This window comes from Canis aureus, chromosome 1, assembly GCF_053574225.1.
Source record: "Canis aureus isolate CA01 chromosome 1, VMU_Caureus_v.1.0, whole genome shotgun sequence".
NCBI lineage: Eukaryota > Metazoa > Chordata > Mammalia > Carnivora > Canidae > Canis > Canis aureus.
Window position 1 is genome coordinate 788,733 of NC_135611.1, and position 18,351 is coordinate 807,083.

Sequence of the window (18,351 nt, forward strand, 5' to 3'; positions counted from 1 at the left end):
CTGCTCCTCCAGAAAAAAGTATCATCGCTTAAATGATCACTTTGTTCCTTAAGCATATCCCAGTTTTCTAGCATACAAAGCTATACTTTTATCAAAAACAATTTTGGAGAAGTTAAATAATTAACAATCTTATTTGTAATATATTTGCTTGGTTATATGAAACTTCTCTAAGGGCAGATACCTTTAAAATATTAAACTCATGAATTTTGTGTGATTTTTGGATAGCTTCTATTTTTTTCTACAACAACACAATATACAAATAGTTTACAAACATAGTTCTTTAAGTGGCTCCTGCTGAATACCACCAAATAGATCTCACTTAGAACTGAAATCCTACCTTGTTCCTTCTAAGCCTCTACACAAAGGGCCAACATCCCAGTCCACAAACTCAGCTTGATAATCAAGAGTCTGAGCTGTTAAGACTATAACAAATTATTTTCAAATGGATACTTTATTGTTTCTAAGCCATATTTAATCACCACATGCCTTTGGCAAGATTAGGAATGACAACTGTGAGTGTATTTATGTCAGAACTCCTGCAGCTCAAGGTGAAATTGCAACTTATCCATTTGCCTTGCTTAGATAAATGATTTATCAGTACAATGGTCTGACGTAAGCATGTAGGCAGAAAGGTAGGGGAGATCCCCGAAAATTCTAATTCCTTAAGGTGGTTTTTGTTTTTCTTTTTGTTTTTAAACACTGTTATAATCCCAAGCATCTGTCCATAATAGGGCTTTCTAGCATCCTTTTATGCCAGAAGTTTTTTTCTCTGTCATTACAAAAAAAAAAACAAAAAACAAAAAACAAAAAAAACACTTGAGCTTGAGGGGGTTTTTCCTGCTTTGAAAAGTTTGAAATGGGGATCCCTGGGTGGTGCAGCAGTTTGGCGCCTGCCTTTGGCCCAGGGCGCGATCCTGGAGACCTGGGATCGAATCCCACATCGGGCTCCCGGTGCATGGAGCCTGTTTCTCCCTCTGCCTATGTCTCTGCTTCTCTTTCTCTCTCTGTGACTATCATAAATAAATAAAAATTTAAAAAAAAAGGAAAGTTTGAAATGTAATTTTATTTGTCTAAGTTTTATGAAATTTTCAAATAGTGAGTAAGTGGTAGAAAAGCTGGTCTCCTGAGATCTAATGTTTATCATTATCATGAAACAAAGAATTCACTCTTACAGTTCAATCATTCTGAATGATGACTCATTCCCATCTTTTCCAGTTTCTGTCTTAGTACAGAGCGCCCACCTCAGAGATTCAGTTTATTACCAATTTCAAAATACATAATTTAAAAAACATATCCATATTTTGATGTTAAATTTATATAGATGTCCTCACTACATACAAGGTTATAGACTTCAATATTTTCAAATGGTTCAATTTCAGTTTTTTCTTTAAAACTGGATCCACATGCCAAGAAGATAGCCTAGGTGGTAATGGTCCTACTGTTATTAGATGCCATCTCAATTCAAAAACAGATGTTGGAAGAGACACAATTTTCCTTCTGTCACAGCTCTCCCAGTTATGACTGAGGCCACTGTAAGGATTTCTTTTCAGATTTGCATGTGATTTTTATATCATTTGCACCTATGATTGGGATCTCAACTATACAATAAATTATCATCTGTATTGTGTTTACTTTTTCTAAATGTACTTGCTTCCACAGCACCTCTTATGCCTACAGATGAGGGGAAACAAGCAACAGTAGACAACCAATGTAAGCACAGTTCTACTATATGTAGACAGTATAAATTATAAATTCATCACATAACATCAGATACCCTTATCATAGTCATTTCAAATCATTGTTCAAATATGTTAACACATGGCCAAAAGCTGTTGATGTTTCTAAACACTATGTTTTTTCACAACTTATACTAACCCACCGATATCTCAAATATATCTCCCCTTTACTTTTAGGGTGAAGAAACCTAAATATTTTTATGTATATTGAATTAACTCATGTTTAACTTAATTATATTACTCATAACACATTTGATACTTTTATATTGTGAAGAACAAGAAGAAAAGTGTCAAACATAAACAATTATTTTGCAATAATGGGGCCAAATACATACATTTTTATAAATATATTTTAATATATTCATATATTATATATTTATATATTTATAAAAGCACTTATTATATATTATAAATATGTATATATATTCAACAGTTGTCCAGGCTGTATAATATATGTATTTTTTTCCAAGATAATTAGCAAAGAACTGGAGGCATAAGTTTTCCTGATACTGATTGACTTAATTATCAAATAATACTCTATTTAATAAAGAAGCACTCTGTCTCCAGAGACTTTTCAAACATTTACAAGGATATATAGCTCATCATGACAATGTTAAAAGGCACTATATTCATAAAGAGCCCAACACATTTTCTTTATTTGGGAAGGGATATGTGTGTGTGTGTGTGTGTGTGTGTGTGTGTGTGTGTGTGTACGGAAATAGATAAGACAACCAGGCTGCAAAAACCATAAAGCCTTATCTATGGGGGAATATCAGCTACACTTTATTCATGAGCTCTTCCAAATAGTCTCTTCCCTGGGTTTCTATGACATACTATGTTCCTGGTTTTCTTCCTTCCTTACTGCCTGTACTTGTAGGTGTGTTTGCCAGTGATTCTCTTTCTTTCAACTTTTTCAAGTAGAATTGCTTAGAGCTCAGTACTTGGTCTTTCTTTCTACTCATACTCAGTTTCTGAGGATCTTATCTAGTTGCATATTTTTAAAATAAGTTACATTCCTAAAACCCAAGTTTTAATCTCTGAGTAGATAGACTCTCTTTAGGTGCCTATATAACATCTCTACTTTCATGTCTAATACATATTTTGAACTTCAGATACCCACTTGAACCCTTGCTCCTTCCTCTTGAATCAGCCACAGTCATAGCTTATGAAGGCTCTCTTATCCCCAGCATATCAGGCAGGTTGCCACCTTTGGGCCTTTGCACTGGCTGTTTCCCCAGCCTGGGACACTCGTCCCCTGAATATTTGAAAGGTTGATTTTTTTCACCCTCTTCAAGTCTCTGTTCAAACATCATCTCAATGAATCTTACCTTCTCCACCTTATGTAAAACTGCATACTGCCCCTCTGGTACCCTGAAACACACCCAGTTTCTACCTACTATGCTTTACTTTTATTTCTCATGGCACTTATCCCCTAACATACCAAATAATGTATTTCTTTATTATGCCAATTGTCTATATTCCTCTGTTAGAATGAAAGCTTCATGAGAGCAGAGATCCTTATCTGTTTCATTCAGTGCTGTACACAAGGGTCCTAAAAATTGCCTATCACAAAGTAGGTGCTCAGGACTCCTGGGTAGCTCAGCAGTTGAGCATCTGCTGTAGCTTGGGGCGTGATCCCAGAGTCCTGGGATCGAGTCCCACATCAGGCTCCTTGCAGGAAGCCTGCTTCTCCCTCTGCATATGTTTCTGCCTCTCTCTGTGTCTCTCATGAATGAATAAATAAAATCTTCCAAAAAAAAAGTAGCTGCTCAATAAATACTTGTTAAAAAAAAGCAGTAGGTTACCTCCATGCTCTTAAATTCATTGTTATAACAATGATTACCTCCTCCACAGAATATGTTTTACTCCTTTAAAGAAATATTACATTGCAATCAATACATTGATATGAGATCTTACTGTATACTGAGCTTTAATGGATTTTTATGTAGCTTCTCTTTTATATAATTTTTCTGTCAACGATAGCATAAACATAGTTATTTTTGGACTCAAATTAATAACTAGAGGAACAAACAGAATGGTAGGAGAGAAAGAAGGAGAATCCAGAATCTATAAATAGAATTTAAAAGCCTTTGGCTCTTAGACATTGACAACACAATGATAACAGAGGCACAGATTAAAAAAAAGAAGAAGAATTTGAATATAACATTGTACATTAGTACACATCAATTAAAAATTAATTTAAAATGTTAAAAAAATTGTCTTCAAGCTTACCTGTATCTTTTAGACATTAATTAATGCCCATGTGATTAAGAATAGTTTGACTAATATACTACTTTAAGCATTTCAGTACTTTAGAAACCAGTCTTTGAAACTGGGAAAAAATATTGATTTCCATTTTACACAGGAGATATCTAGGAAAATAGCATAAAATATAAAGAAGAGGGCAGCCCTGGTGGCTCAGCGGTTTAGCGCCGCCTTCAGCCCGGGGTGTGATCCTGGGGACCCAGGATCGGGTCCCACATCAGGCTCCCTGCATGGGGCCTGCTTCTCCCTCTGCCTGTGTCTCTGCCTTTATCTCTCTCTCTCTCTCTCTGTGTGTCTCTCGTGAATAAATAAATAAAATCTTTAAAACATATATATAAAGAAGATGGAAAGTTAATTATAATACTTGGTAAGAAAAGGCTAGTACATTCTCATAAATTCAGACTTTATTTTTAATTTTGGGGTTGCTGTATTACTTGAATGACTTCAAATGTAATTAGTCTTTTGCCTATCTCCTATTTTAGCATTTTAATTCAGCAGTATTAGCAATTTTATACTGTTTGTTTTTATACATGAAAACAAAATACCAATAAATAAACTTAGATTTATTTTTTAAAGTAAAAATGTCATACTGGTTCCAATTAGGTTTCTAATGGGTAAAAGATTCCTCTTTTTTAACAGTTGTCCGGGCTGTTTACAGAGACGGGCTGGGGGCTGCATCACCTCTCACGCACCCCTTGGAGGGACCCCGGCCTCCCTGGAGGCGGTGTGGGCACTCTGTCTTGCTCCGGGCCGCCTGGGGTCTCACCAGCAGGAGTGCCGGCGGGCAGGCCAGTCATCCCAGCGCCTCAGCCCTCGGATCCCGGGCAACAGTAGGTGCTTTCACTCCCTCAGCCTGCAAGGGTCAGATTTGCCATAGAAACGACGACCTCTACTGTTTTCTTTTGTGTTTTGATAAACACTGAGGAAGCTGGAGCTGTACAACTTTATCTTGGGGAAGTCCTCAGAACTGGTTTATTTGGTGTCGTGTAACCTCTTTCTGCTTTCAATACACGATTAGTAATAAAAAAAAAAAAAAGAGAGAGAGAGAGAGAAAGAGAGATTTGTCTCATTTACTTTCCTACTACCCACCTCAGGTAAATACACAAGCACACAATGTTTTTGTTTTTGCATTGTAGGCAGGACTTTAATTTAGTGTCTTAAAAAAAAATCAACTTTCAAAACATTCATAAGTGACTCTCACTCATCTTAAATAAAAATAAATCACAAAATGGAAAATAAATCACAACACTGAGCAGGCTACACTCAATGCTACCTAAAAGAGGGAAGAAAGGAAAGGCTAAGGACTATCTAGAATGGGGAAAGCGAGAGGATTCTTATTTATAAGGGTTTTAAATTCAGTTACTCAAAGGTGCCAGTTCATTACCTTGGTTAATTCTAATAAAATTTTTGGCATAAGATTTGTTTAAAATATATACATATTTTTAAAGATTTTATTTATTCATGAGAGACACACAGAGAGAGAGAGAGAGAGGCAGAGACACAGGCAGAGAGAGAGAAGCAGGCTCCATGGAGGGAGCCTGATGTGGGACTCAATCCCAGACCCCAGGATCAAGGCCCTGAGCCAAAGGCAGACACTCAACCACTGAGGCACCCAGGCATCCCTAAAATATTTTAAAAGATAAAAAGTATTTTTTCTTTATTACATAGATATTTGCAAGATTATTGGAACTATTTGGGGATAATTAAGTTTTAAATTCTGTGTGGGAGGCTAGAGTATTCATTAATGAAAGAAAAAAGGGTCTTTAGAACTAAGTCATTGGTAAAATTTTCTAAAATGGATCCTTTCTATATTTTCAGAAAAAGACTTTTAAAAAATGTTTTCGACTTCTAACCCAACTCAATTAGAAAGCTTTAGTTAATACTAAAGTCAATACTTATTCAGAGATTAAAGATGAGAAATAGTGTTTGAAAAACACTATTTTCTATTCTTCTCAAGTGAAAATTTTAGAAATTTACTCTTCTAACTGCTCATGTTTATGCTTTCCAATCATTAATTTGACTCTGGAAATTACATATGGAAAAATAGAAGCTAGCATTTGGAAAAAATGAGTTGATTCTATCTGTCATGATTTAGCTCAACTTCCAAGTACCATATGAAATCTTCTGGAACAAATTCTCTTTTATCTTCTCAATGTCTAATTAATAAAGTCGAAATCAAGGCCAGTTCCTCTGCCACAGGTGAGTGATGACACAGATGGGAGATGAGTAAGACTTACTTCCTGACCCCAGGAGAGTCCTAGCCACCTATGTAGAACCTTTCACATTTTCCCCTGCTCTCCTCTTCTGCCACCATTCTAAGCTGACCCGAACAAAGTTCCTAATTGGTTATCCTAACTCCAAACTTCAGAATCTTCCCACAAAGAGCACGTGTGCGCACGCGCACATACACATACACACACCTATTATTGAACATTGTTAGCTCTCTGAAATGCAACTCCACACATCCACATATTCACCTCCAGCCACATTGTATCCACCAATGTGAATTTTCTTTACAGTCAAAGTCACACTATTTAGTCATGACAGTTGGATCCTTCAGAAGGAAAGCAGCTTCCTTCATCGGAACCTAGTCCTGTAATCTATTTCTACACTTCCTTGTCCCAGAGCAACTGCTGGCTTTAAAAAAGATGTCCCACTGCTCTGGGTAGAGTATTTCAAGACAGAAGCACTTCTGAGATTATACAGCCTGACAGTGCTCAAGGCTTGGTCAGCAGATGGATGTTTTCCAGTCAAGAAAAATGGCCCATTTCCTTCTGCAGATAGAGCCTCCAGTCAGAGCTCAGTGAGCTAAGCAAGGGTTATGCTTCTATTGCCTCTCATCTTGGCTGAGTGCCTCTGGACAATGCACAGACTGCACAAAGCTTGGGGCAGACCTGCTGTATGTGACAGCATTTAGCCTAACCCATCCTGACTCTTCAAAGCCCATACCAAGGGCAGCCCAGGTGGCTCAGTGGTTTAGCACTGCCTTCAGCCCAGGGCCTGATCCTGGAGACCTGGGTCAAGTTCCGAGTCAGGCTTCCTGCATGGAGCCTGCTTCTTCCTCTGCCTGTGTCTCTGTCTCTCTGTCTCTCTGTCTCTCTCTCTCTTTCATGAATGAATAAATAAATAAAATATTTAAAAAAAATTTTTTTTTAAAAAAAACCCAGAGCAAGAACCACACCTACCAGGAAGTATCATCTGACCTTCTTTGACATCCACACCTGGGCTGTGTAATCACTCTTTTTGTTTCCTTGTACCTTGTACTTGATCCTAGCTCAGCATTTGTTACACCTGATTATAATTGTTGTCTTCCTCCCTGCCTGCACAAAGATCATTAGGGTGGGGACTGTGCCTATTCCCATTTCTTAGAAAAGTACCTGGGAAGTATTTGTAACTTTCCAATCATAAAATAAAAAGTTATTATTCATGTTCTTTAAGGGAGGCACTTTAACAATATTTCAGCTGTAGTTCAAATAATTGGGTTTCCCCGAATTAGTAAAATCTAAACATTTTAGGCAAAATAAGGATGATAATGGTGGTGATAGGTTACACTAAGTGATGGAATTTGCTGATTCTGGAAAGGAAATCAAATCTAGTCATCAAACGTTGGACATTATAACTAAAGACAGCATACTTTAATGTAGAAACTAGGTAGCCTGACACTTGTGTGTTAAAAGAGTTGGAAGTAGAGTGAACCCAGGACTTAATCAGATGAGACCCCTTGATTGCTCTGGTTAGAGCTGTAATCAACATTTCCCTTGATGTAAATTAGTTTACTTTAATATCAAGGGAGTAATAAAACCAGGCTCATTTTGTGTTACAGATGATGAAAATGAAACCTGAGACATGAATTTAAGTTCTCATAAGTTAGGGTGTGGAGATGGGTCTTGAACTCTCAGCCTGCTGTTCTTTTTACATCTCACCACTAGCTATTAAATATACAAGGCTTATAATTTGAGACTAGATATTAATTATGATACCCAGATGTACTGTGGTGGCTGGACTCTCCTTCTATAACCCATAGGCCATGTTATAAGATGGATGGGCACTTTCTCATTTTGCATTAATGGCCTCCTAACTTCTTTAATTTCATACTCTCAACAGTAAATATTTGGGTAATTCACCTACATTTGGACATATTTGTTCACATATTATGCACTTAAATTACTAAAAACCTTACATACTTAATATTAGTAAAGCTTAGTCTTTTTAATTCTTCTAGAGAATGCTATGTTGAGTCACACAGTAAAGCCACTGACCTTCCAGAGAAGAGCTATGAAACTCTAAACCCAAGAAGAGAGGCCAGTGCCATCTAGAGGCCAGGGGTGAACATGCACACTCTCCGGATCAGCCGGGTACTGACTGCTTGGGTTTCAGGGTTGTCTCATACCCTTTGGCTCTACCAAAATCACAGTTCCTCATCCTGCACACACTTATATTAGAGCCCAACTACCTCATTTGTTTTTGCTTCCTCTTTGTGAAACATATCTTTCAAACTCTGAATTCCTATTTTCCTCTGTATCTTCCAGCTTTACATAGCATACAAATAAGGCCAGAAAACAGTAGGATCCTGATTCCATTTAAAGCCACTTATGTACAAGAAAAAAAAAACCCCACTGGAACGAAATATAAAAATAGGAAACATTAGTTAAACTACTAGAAAATGTGTATGTATTTGTTTGCTGGCTTATCATCAGTCTTCTTCATTTGACAAGAATCCTGCCTGTATCCCAAATGCCTAGAACAAGGCCCAGCACATACCATAACACCAATATGATTTTGTGAAACCAGTGAATTAATTGGTTATTTGGAATGAGCCGATTTGGAATGGTTTTTATTTTCTCTACACATAATTATCATTTGCAAATTCTCAACAATCAACATGAATTATAACTAGAAAAAAGAAATAAATGTTAATATCTAATTAGTTAGCTTGGCCTTAGAACCAATAAAGGTGCTCTTTCATAAAAACCATCAAGATGACAAAGATCTCAAAGAGCCATCTAATCAATTACTTACTACCAGCCTGGAAGACAACTGATACTGTCTTTACATCCTATCTACCCCTGGAAAAAGACCCCATGGGGGTTAGCAATATGCTGCTATTGACAGCTTCTGGAGTGGTCTATAAACAGTGCCAAGCTTCTTCTTCCCATTCTTCTATATTGTGAGGCTTAGGAATCTAAGATTGGCCCCCTAGTAATAGGGGTTTCTAATGTAGAAGTGCTAGGTAGCATATAAAAAGTCAAGGAATTATTAGTATCAGGAAAAATTACAGGATCATAATAGCAGGATAAAATTAAGGTAATTTATAATGAAAAATAGTTGTTAAAACTATCAGGAGACAAGTAAATATATGCACAAATCTCACAGCCAGCTACTGCCGATCCACCAAAAGATGAGCTTTATCAATTCTGACATTTTTGGCAAAATGTAGTCGTTTTGGCAAATCAGGAGTCAAATAAGGTTTGAAATGCTGATCAGGTTTCTGGCAATAAAAATAAGTAAATTCTTTCTTTGTGTATGTTATAAAATATGCAAGCTAATTCAACAATTTCATCTTCTAAGACAATTAAGTACTTTTTAAAAGTAAGAGGGTTTAAGCTTGGCTAATAAAATAAGGATATTAAGTATTAAATTAAATGAGAATATTAAAATATTAAAGGATATTATGTTGTTTTTATTGTTGTAACAATACTTAAATTGAAATTAAAAATGTGATTTAGGAGAGGAGGAGCAAGATGGCGGAAGAGTAGGGTCCCCAAGTCACCTGTCTCCACCAAATTACCTAAATAACCTTCAAATTATCCTGAAAATCTACGAATTCGGCCTGAGATTTAAAGAGAGACCAGCTGGAATGCTGCAGTGAGAAGAGTTCGCGCTTCTATCAAGGTAGGAAGACGGGGAAAAAATAAGAAACAAAGGCCTCCAAGGGGGAGGGGCCCGCGAGGAGCCGGGCTGAGGCCGGGGCGAGTGACCCCAGGACAGGAGAGCCCCGACCCGGAGAAGCAGGACCTGCACCGACCTTCCCGGGTGGAAAGGGGCTCCAGGGAGGTGGAGCAGGACCCAGGAGGGCAGGGATGCCCTCGGAATCCTGGGGACACTAACAGACACCTGCGCCCCGGGAGAGTGCGCCGAGCTCCCTAAGGGCTGCAGCGCGCACGGCGGGACCCGGAGCAGCTCGGGGGGGGCTCGGGCGGGGGCTCCGCGGAGGGGGCTGCGCGGCCAGGAGGGCGAATCCAACAGGACAGGCCCGGGAGCACTGGATGCCGGGAAACAGCCCAGGATCCGGCCTCCCCCCGGGGCAGGCAGAGGCCCGGAGGGCCCAGGACCCCAAGGACGCTCCTGCCCTGAGCTGAGCAGATCAGCGGCCCCGCCCCGGAGCCTCCAGGCCCTGCAGACGGAGAGCACCGGAGCTCCTGCGGGAGCTGAATCCAAGGCTCCAGAGCTGCCCCGCCACTGGTTGTTCCTCCTGAGGCCTCACGGGGTAAACAACCCCCACTGAGCCCTGCACCAGGCAGGGGGCAGAGCAGCTCCCCCAAGTGCTAACACCTGAAAATCAGCACAACAAGCCCCTCCCCCAGAAGACCCGCTAGACGGACAACTTCCAGGGGAAGCCAAGGGACTTAAAGTACACAGAAACAGTAGATACTCCCCCGTGGTTTTGGGTTTTTTGTTTTTGTTTTTTTATTTTTGCTTTTTGATTTGTTTGCTTCCCCCACCCCTTTTTTCTTTCTTTCTTTTTCTTTCTCTTTTTCTTCTCTTTTTTTCCCTTTTTTTCTTCCTTTTTTCTTTTTCTCTTTTCTTTTCTTCTTTCTCTCCTCTCTTTTTCTCCTTTTCCCAATACAACTTGTTTTTGGCCACTCTGCACTGAGCAAAATGACTAGAAGGAAAACGTCACCTCAAAAGAAAGAATCAGAAACAGTCTTCTCTCCCACAGAGTTACAAAATCTGGATTACAATTCAATGTCAGAAAGCCAATTCAGAAGCACTATTATACAGCTACTGGTGGCTCTAGAAAAAAGCATAAAGGACTCAAAAGACTTCATGACTGCAGAATTTAGAGCTAATCAGGCAGAAATTAAAAATCAATTGAATGAGATGCAATCCAAACTAGAAGTCCTAACGACGAGGGTTAACGAGGTGGAAGAACGAGTGAGTGACATAGAAGACAAGTTGATGGCAAAGAGGGAAACTGAGGTAAAAAGACACAAACAAAAGACCATGAAGACAGATTAAGGGAAATAAACGACAGCCTGAGGAAGAAGAACCTACGTTTAATTGGGGTTCCCGAGGGCGCCGAAAGGGCCAGAGGGCCAGAATATGTATTTGAACAAATCATAGCTGAAAACTTTCCTAATCTGGGAAGGGAAACAGGCATTCAGATCCAGGAAATAGAGAGATCCCCCCCTAAAATCAATAAAAACCGTTCAACACCTCGACATTTAATAGTGAAGCTTGCAAATTCCAAAGATAAAGAGAAGATCCTTAAAGCAGCAAGAGACAAGAAATCCCTGACTTTGATGGGGAGGAGTATTAGGGTAACAGCAGACCTCTCCACAGAGACCTGGCAGGCCAGAAAGGGCTGGCAGGATATATCCAGGGTCCTAAATGAGAAGAACATGCAACCAAGAATACTTTATCCAGCAAGGCTCTCATTCAAAATGGAAGGAGAGATAAAGAGCCTCCAAGACAGGCAGCAACTGAAAGAATATATGACCTCCAAACCAGCTCTGCAAGAAATTTTAAGGGGGACTCTTAAAAGTCCCCTTTAAGAAGTTCAGTGGAACAATCCAAAAAAACAAGGACTGAATAGATATCATGATGACACTAAACTCATACCTTTCAATAGTAACTGTGAACGTGAACAGGCTTAATGACCCCATCAAAAGGCGCAGAGTTTCAGACTGATAAAAAAGCAGGACCCATCTATTTTCTGTCTACAAGAGAGTCATTTTAGACAAAAGGACACCTACAGCCTGAAAATAAAAGGTTGGAGAACCATTCACCATTCAAATGGTCCTCAAAAGAAAGCAGGGGTACCATCCTTATATCAGATAAACTAAAATTTACCCCGAAGACTGTAGTAAGAGATGAAGAGGGACACTATATCATACTTAAAGGATCTATCAAACAAGAGGACTTAACAATCCTCAATATAGGGATCCCTGGGTGGCGCAGCGGTTTAGCGCCTGCCTTTGGCCCAGGGTGTGATCCTGGAGACCCAGGATCGAATCCCACGTCAGGCTCCCGGTGCATGGAGCCTGCTTCTCCCTCTGCCTGTGTCTCTGCCTCTCTCTCTCTCTCTCTCTCTATCATAAATAAATAAAAAAAATTAAAAAAAAAAACAATCCTCAATATATATGCCCCGAATCCGGGAACTGCCAAATATATAAATCAATTATTAACCAAAGTGAAGAAATACTTAGATAATAATACACTTATACTTGGTGACTTCAATCTAGCTCTTTCTATACTCAATAGGTCTTCTAAGCACAACATCTCCAAAGAAACAAGAGCTTTAAATGATACACTGGACCAGATGGATTTCACAGATATCTACAGAACTTTACATCCAAACTCAACTGAATACACATTCTTCTCAAGTGCACATGGAACTTTCTCCAGAATAGACCACATACTGGGTCACAAATACTGTCTGAACCAATACCAAAAGATTGGGATCATCCCCTGCATATTCTCAGACCATAATGCCTTGAAATTAGAACTAAATCACAACAAGAAGTTTGGAAGGACCTCAAACACGTGGAGGTTAAGGACCATCCTGCTAAAAGATGAAAGGGTCAACCAGGAAATTATGGAAGAATTAAAAAGATTCATGGAAACTAATGAGAATGAAGATACAACTGTTCAAAATCTTTGGGATGCAGCAAAAGCAGTCCTAAGGGGGAAATACATCGCAATACAAGCATCCATTCAAAAACTGGAAAGAACTCAAATACAAAAGCTAACCTTACACATAAAGGAGCTAGAGAAAAAACAACAAATAGATCCTACACCCAGCAGAAGAAGAGAGTTAATAAAGATTTGAGCAGAACTCAACGAAATCGAGACCAGAGAACTGTGGAACATATCAACAGAACCAGGAGTTGGTTCTTTGAAAGATTTAATAAGATACCTAAACCATTAGCCAGCCTTATTAAAAAGAAGAGAGAGAAGACTCAAATTAATAAAATCATGGATGAGAAAGGAGAGATCACTACCAACACCAAGGAAATACAAACTATTTTAAAAACATATTATGAACAGCTATACACCAATAAATTAGGCAATCTAGAAGAAATGGACGCATTCCTGGAAAGCCACAAACTACCAAAACTGGAACAGGAAGAAATAGAAAACCTGAACAGGCCAATAACCAGGGAGGAAATTGAAGCAGTCATCAAAAACCTCCCAAGACACAAGAGTCCAGGGCCAGATGGCTTCCCAGGGGAATTCTATCAAACATTTAAAGAAGAAACCATACCTATTCTCCTAAAGCTGTTTGGAAAGATAGAAAGAGATGGAGTACTTCCAAATTCGTTCTATGAGGCCAGCATCACCTTAATTCCAAAACCAGACAAAGACCCCACCAAAAAGGAGAATTACAGACCAATATCCCTGATGAACATGGATGCAGAAATTCTCAACATGATACCAGCCAATAGGATCCAACAGTACATTAAGGAGATTATTCACCATGACCAAGTAGGATTTATCCCCAGGACACAAGGCTGGTTCAACACTCATAAAACAATCAATGTGATTCATCATATCAGCAAGAGAAAAACCAAGAACCATATGATCCTCTCATTAGATGCAGAGAAAGCATTTGACAAAATACAGCATCCATTCCTGATCAAAACTCTTCAGTGTGTAGGGATAGACAGAATATTCCTCAACATCTTAAAAGCCATCTACGAAAAGCCCACAGAAAATATAATCCTCAATGGGGAAGCACTGGGAGCCTTTCCCCTAAGATCAGGAACAAGACACGGATGTCCACTCTCACCACTGCTATTCAACATAGTACTGGAAGTCCTAGCCTCAGCAATCAGACAACAAAAAGACATTAAAGGCATTCAAATTGGCAAAGAAGAAGTCAAACTCTCCCTCTTCACTGATGAAATGATACTCTACATAGAAAACCCAAAAGCCTCCACCCCAAGATTGCTAGAACTCATACAGCAATTTGGTAGTGTGGCAGGATACAAAATCAATGCCCAGAAATCAGTGGCATTTCTATACACTAACAATGAGACTGAAGAAAGAGAAATTAAGGAGTCAATCCCATTTACAATTGCACCCAAAAGCATAAGATACCTAGGAATAAACCTAACCAAAGAGGTAAAGGATCTATACCCTCAAAACTATAGAACACTTCTGAAAGAAATTGAGGAAGACACAAAGAGATGGAAAAATATTCCATGCTCATGGATTGGCAGAATTAATATTGTGAAAATGTCAATGTCACCCAGGGCCATTTACACGTTTAATGCAATCCCTATCAAAATACCATGGACTTTCTTCAGAGAGTTAGAACAAATTATTTTAAAATTTGTGTGGAATCAGAAAAGACCCCGAATAGCCATGGGAATTTTTAAAAAGAAAACCATATCTGGGGGCATCACAATGCCAGATTTCAGGTTGTACTACAAAGCTGTGGTCATCAAGACAGTGTGGTACTGGCACAAAAACAGACACACAGATCAATGGAACAGAATAGAGAACCCAGAAGTGGACCCTGAACTTTATGGTCAATTAATAAAGGAGGAAAGACTATCCATTGGAAGAAAGACAGTCTCTTCAATAAATGGTGCTGGGAAAATTGGACATCCACATGCAGAAGAATGAAACTAGACCACTCTCTCACCATACACAAAGATAAACTCAAAATGGATGAAAGATCTAAATGTGCGACAAGATTCCATCAAAATCCTAGAGGAGAACACAGGCAACACCCTTTTTGAACTCGGCCACAGTAACTTCTTGCAAGATACATCCACGAAGGCAAAAGAAACAAAAGCAAAAATGAACTATTGGGACTTCATCAAGATAAGAAGCTTTTGCACAGCAAAGGATACAGTCAACAAAACTAACAGACAACCTACAGAATGGGAGAAGATATTTGCAAATGACGTATCAGATAAAGGGCTAGTTTCCAAGATCTATAAATAACTTATTCAACTCAACAGCAAAGAAACAAACAATCCAATCATGAAATGGGCAAAAGACATGAAGAGAAATCTCACAGAGGAAGACATAGACATGGCCAACATGCGCATGAGAAAATGCTCTGCATCACTTGCCATCAGGGAAATACAAATCAAAACCACAATGAGATACCACCTCACACCAGTGAGAATGGGAAAAAGTAACAAGGCAGGAAACCACAAATGTTGGAGAGGATGCAGAGAAAAGGGAACCCTCTTACACTGTTGGTGGGAATGTCAACTGGTGCAGCCACTCTGGAAAACTGTGTGGAGGTTCTTCAAAGAGTTAAAAATATACCTGCCCTACGACCCAGCAATTGCACTGTTGGGGATTTACTCCAAAGATACAGATGCAATGAAACGCCGGGACACCTGCACCCCGATGTTTCTAGCAGCAATGTCCACAATAGCCAAACTGTGGAAGGAGCCTCGGTGTCCATCGAAAGATGAATGGATAAAGAAGATGTGGTTTATGTATACAATGGAATATTACTCAGCCATTAGAAATGACAAATACCCACCATTTGCTTCAACGTGGATGGAACTGGAGGGTATTATGCTGAGTGAAGTAAGTCAGTCGGAGAAGGACCAACAATATATGTTCTTTTCATTTGGGGAATATAAATAATAGTGAAAGGGGATATAAGGGAAGGGAGAAGAAATGTGTGGGAAATATCAGAAAGGGAGACAGAACATAAAGACTCCTAACTCTGGGAAACAAACTAGGGGTGGTAGAAGGGGGTGAATGGGTGATGGGCACTGATGGGGGCACTTGATGGGATGAGCACTGGGTGTTATTCTGTATGTTGGTAAATTGAACACCAATAAAAAAAAAAACTTATTAAAAAAATAAAAATAAATAAAACAGGAGAAAAAATAAAATAAAAATAAAAATAAAAAATAAAAATGTGATTTAAATTATGAAATTATGATTAGAAATAAACATTCTAAATTTTTATTTGTATATATCTTTAGCCACCATAAATCCCCCTCCTTTTTTGGCAGACAGTAGGTCTGTCTAGATTTTTTTTTAAGATTTTATTTATTTATTTATGAGACACAGAGACAGAGAGAGAGCGGCAGAGACACAGGCAGAAGGAGAAGCAGGCCTCATGCAGGGAGCCCAATGTGGGACTCAATCCCGGGATTGCAGGATCATGCCTTGGACTGTAGGCAGGCACCAAATTGCTGAGCCACCCAGGAATCCCCTATATGTCTAGATTTTGAGTGGCAATTACAACTCTTGAATTTAAATTATATATGAAAGTATACAACAAATTAGTAAATATCAGGAAAAATTTAAAACATTAGTTTAATTGCACCAAAATCCTTTTACCATGGATTCAATTTACCCTTGAAATAACCTACATTTGCTTAATTGTCAAATCAAGTCAAAAGTTTTTGAGATCTAGTACACGCTCCTTATTTGTGAAAAATTCGTGGATCTCTTACAAACTGGAGTGACATGTTTCTTTAATAATTACTGCCGTAACTTGATGACGTATTTTTAAACTGTGTAGAAGTGCAACTCCCAGTCATCTAAAAAGAAAGTCGGAAAATGAGAACTAGAAGTACAAAGTGACTTTTTCCCCCTTATGACCTTTTTGAGAGAAAAAGATACAGGGAAGAATATGGGAAAATTAAAATTTTTCTACTTCCTCATTCTTATTTTAAGTCTCAATAATCTCAAATGTTAAGGCTGTCACTACTATTTTGTGCTCAATTTGTATAAGAAAAAAAGACACTATGAAATTGAACAAAAAACTTAAAAGGAAGTATGGATAATAGAGCAAGGAGAGTTATAGAATAAAAAGAGAAAAAGAAATGATTTCTTGCACAGATATGTTGGCCAGGATTTTTCTTGCTTATTTTGGTATCTTTACCAGTCTTCTTCTTTTTCTTTTTAATTCATCATGATTTCCTTCTGAAGCCAGTATTTTTGTAATATCCAGACAAGGACACGATGGCAGCTGTTGGGTATGTGGCTTCCTCAAAGATACAAGGGACTAGAATGTGTCATTAAGGACCAGAGATCATGTGATAGGCACACTTTCCTAGTTGGTGTGTAGCCAGAGTAAATCCAGAGGAAACTGCTGCCAATCTCTGTAGAAGTATGGGGTTATACTCTGCATTTGAGAATTGAGGCTGAAGACCCTAAAGTTGGGAAAATTTGGAGTCATTTTATCTAAAAACATAGTTGATGCTGTTGTCTAATATGTAGCCAGAATGAGTCGCCTGTTCATGTTTGGTTATGTTTGTCCAATATAAGCTCAATACAGGCCCATGGTATAGCATTACTTGTGCTACCACATGAAATATTTCCTGGGAGGGGGGCAGGGCAAGATGGCGGAGGAGTAGGATTCCCCAAGTCACCTGCCCCCACCAACTTACCTAGATAATTTTCTAATCATCCTGAAAACCTACTAATTTGGCCTGAGATTTAAAGGGAGAACAGCTGGAATGCTACGGTGAGAAGAGTATGCATTTCTATCAAAGTAGGAAGACAGAAAAATAAATAAATAAAAAAAATCCAGTTGGGGAGGGGCTCCTGCGAGGAGCCAGGCTAAGGATGGGTGGTGAGAGCCTCTAGAATAGGAAAGCCCAGTCCCGGAGAAGCAGGAACTTTACCAATCTTCCCGGACAGAAAGGCACTTGCAGGGAGCTCGGGCAGGATCCCAGGAGGGGTAGTGGAGCCACCAGGTTCCCGGGGTCACTAACAGAGGAAGTGCACCCTGGGGGAGAGGGCACCACACACCACAGGCTGAGCTCCATAAAGGGCTGGAGCGCACACCTGGCGGGGCCTCAGGAGCACCTCAGGTGGCAGCTCAGGCACGGCCTCCGGGTGGAGGGGGCTGCGTGGCCCCCAGAGCGCAATTCCAGCGGCATAGGCCCCGGAGCCCAGGGCACTGGGGAACATAGCTCAGGATCCGGTGCTCCCTACGGGACAGGCAGAGGCCGGGAGGACACAGGACAGGAAGGGCGCTCCTGCCACCGGGAGCCCCCGAGCTGTGCAAGTCAGCACTGCCATCCCCGGGAGCATCTAGGCCCCTGCAGACTGGTATCTGTGGTAGTTACTGCGGGAGCTGACTCCAGGGCTGGAGAGCTGGCTGCCGCCACTGTTGTTATTCCTCCTTGTG

General features: G+C 39.6%; 1 pseudogene; it reads right to left on the reverse strand.

The window, feature by feature from the left end:
• LOC144296136 (ectonucleotide pyrophosphatase/phosphodiesterase family member 3-like) overlaps positions 1–18,131 on the reverse strand; it is a 40,884-nt pseudogene extending 22,753 nt beyond the window's left edge.
• Between the last annotated feature and the right edge of the window lie 220 nt (positions 18,132–18,351).